We start from the raw sequence: 2,593 nt of genomic DNA on the forward strand, positions 1-2,593 counted from the left end.
GGGGGGGGCCACCGCAGTCCGGGCGGGCGGCACCTCGGGGGGTCCGCGGGAGGAGGGGCCGCGGGATGCACCCCCCCGGGGGTCCGCGGGAGGAGGTCGGGGGCAATGCACCCCCTAGAGGGTCCGCGGGAGGAGATCGGGGGGTTGCACCCCCCGGGGGTCCGCAGGAGGAGATCGGGGGGAATGCAACCCCCAAAAGGCTCCCCAGGAGGAGATCGGGGGCAATGCACCCCCCTGGGGAGTCCGCAGGAGGCGATCGGGGGGTTTCACCCCCCCAGGGGGTCCACGGGAGGAGATCGGGGGGTTGCAGCCCCCGAAGGGCTCCCAGGGGGAGGCCCTGAGCGGACACATCTCCCCGCTGGGCTCCCCGGGAGGGACTACCCTGCAGGGAGGATGCCGCTGCCGGGGGCTCCCCTGCCGGGGGATGCACCCAGCAGGATGCACCCCCAAAAGCGGTCTCCCTGGCCAGGGCACCCCCCCACCCGCGAGGATGCACCCCGAGACGTCCCACCGGGGGGACGCGCTCCTGCGGGGCGCGGGAGCCCGCGGCAGCCGGCCGCTTGCCAGGGCTCGGCCTGCCTGCAGCCTTGCCGAGAGGGTGTAGCGTGTCCGAGGGCAGCAAGCGCCTCCCCGCGAGAACACGCCGCGGCGATGTCCCGGGGAAGTGGGCGATGCTGGGGGGCAAGGCCGCACAGCAGCGTGTGTCTGAAATAACGCAGAACGGCGGGAGTAGGAGCGGTGTCGGCACAGGAGTTTGGTTTCGGGTTTGTCGCTTGCTTACCGGGCCGTCGGATTAGTGGATTCGCTCAGTGCAACCCAGATTTCTAGGGCCGCTGGTTTTTGTCGTGCTCCCTTTTAGCCTGGCTGCCAGCTCTGCAAATCAGAATTGCCTAACCCAGAAATCTGTCCCAGATGCACAGTAACTGACAGGATGGAGAAAAGCAGGCCTTTTGCCTCTTTTTTTTTTTTTTTTTGATATAAAATCAGTGCAAAGCTTATTACAACAGCTCTTGCATTTGTCCTTTTTTTTAAGGAAAAAATGTACTCTTAAAAATCTATTTCCTTTTTTTAAGGGGAAAAAAAAAGATATTCTTAAAGGCTGTACAGACAGAATGGGTGGCAATTATGTAAAAAGCCATGGAAAAATTTGCTAAACAAATCTGTATTGTTAGGTAGGAGGCACCCATCGAGCACAGATACGACTGAGAATTTTAGCATCAACGTGCAGACTAAACTGGGCTAAAAGGAGCTTTTGTGGTTGGAAGAGAGGAGGCTTACCATGAATCAGCCTGCAATTAATCTCAGTTTGCACTGGGTTTCCTTTCCTGCTTGTACCTCGGGAAGAGTAGTAATATGATAGAAAGTAGAAATTGATGGACRTTAATTTTTACAGGCTGAGCTAAGAGATTGGGCGGAAAGTCCCGGGTGCAGGTTAAAATGAAGGAAATACTGCTCAGTCAGCAGCCGAGCTGTTTGCTTTCTGTGCTGTTTTTGGCGCGGACGAGGGGAAGTGCTGTTCTGTTTCGTTATTTGAATGCGGGATTGCCGTGGCCGGGTTTTAAACGTTCTTGGCTGTATTTGCATCAAAAGCAGTGTTACCGAAGCGGTGGTAGATCCTTCCTGCGGGCGCCCTGGGCAGAGCGGCGGCCCCGGCCGCAGGGACCGCAGCTTCTGGCGCAGACCGACTTGTGACCGGCTGTGGTCTTCTACACCGTCACAGCCGTTCAGACACGGTGAACGAGGCCCCGAAGGAGATTAGCTTTAAAAACAGACATTTTCAAGTAATAAAAACCAAATGCCTGTATTCCTCCGGCTTTTTCCTTCTTGCTCTCAAATATCTCCTCCGGCGCTTGCTGATGGTGGGTCGCCGGAAAGCCCTGCAGTCCGTCACAGGCTCAGAAGTTCACCAAAAGCAAAGGAGGGCAAACTAGACTACAGAATCCAAGGTCGCGRGTTCGATCCCCGTACAGGCCACTCGTTTGAGGGCTGGACTGGATGATCTCCAGAGGTCCCTTCCAACCTCACCGACTCTGTGGAAATCCGTGGTTAGCGTGATCAGCCATGAACACGTGAATAGTACGGATCCGAGCTGTGGCTGCCCAGCGAAACAGAAACAACSCCCCCATGTCTTAACTGGAAAAATATGGCAGGTTTGGGGTTCTCTTAGGTCAAATCGCACGCGTTTGCCGTCACGTGGGACTGTGCACTTACGCGCCAGGTCGGGTATCCGAACATCCGTGCGCGGCGACCCGGGGCAGGTTCAAAACGCGAGAGAGCCCGGGCCGCCCCGCTCCGCGGTGGGCTGGGCCGCGGCTCGTCCTCGGGCTTCTCCGAGAGAAACCCGAGGGAAAACCTCCGCGCCTGCAAGCCAGCAACGAAAACACCTCCAGAGCTGCGGCGTCCGCAGTGACGCGCGCCCCCCCGTGCCGTCACCCGCTAGCCGGGCGGATGACGTCTCGCAGCCCACCTGCGTGCCTGCCGCGTCCCCCGGCAATTACAGTAATTCCTGCAACGTGGAGGTAGTGTTGGACGGCCCGGCTGCGGTGGGTGCTGTTGCACAGACGGCCGCAGTCAGTGCGGCAGCTCCTCGCCG

The sequence above is a fragment of the Rhea americana genome, unplaced genomic scaffold (assembly GCF_003343005.1).
Source record: "Rhea americana isolate MKP2758 unplaced genomic scaffold, rheAme1 scaffold_6, whole genome shotgun sequence".
Lineage (NCBI taxonomy): Eukaryota > Metazoa > Chordata > Aves > Rheiformes > Rheidae > Rhea > Rhea americana.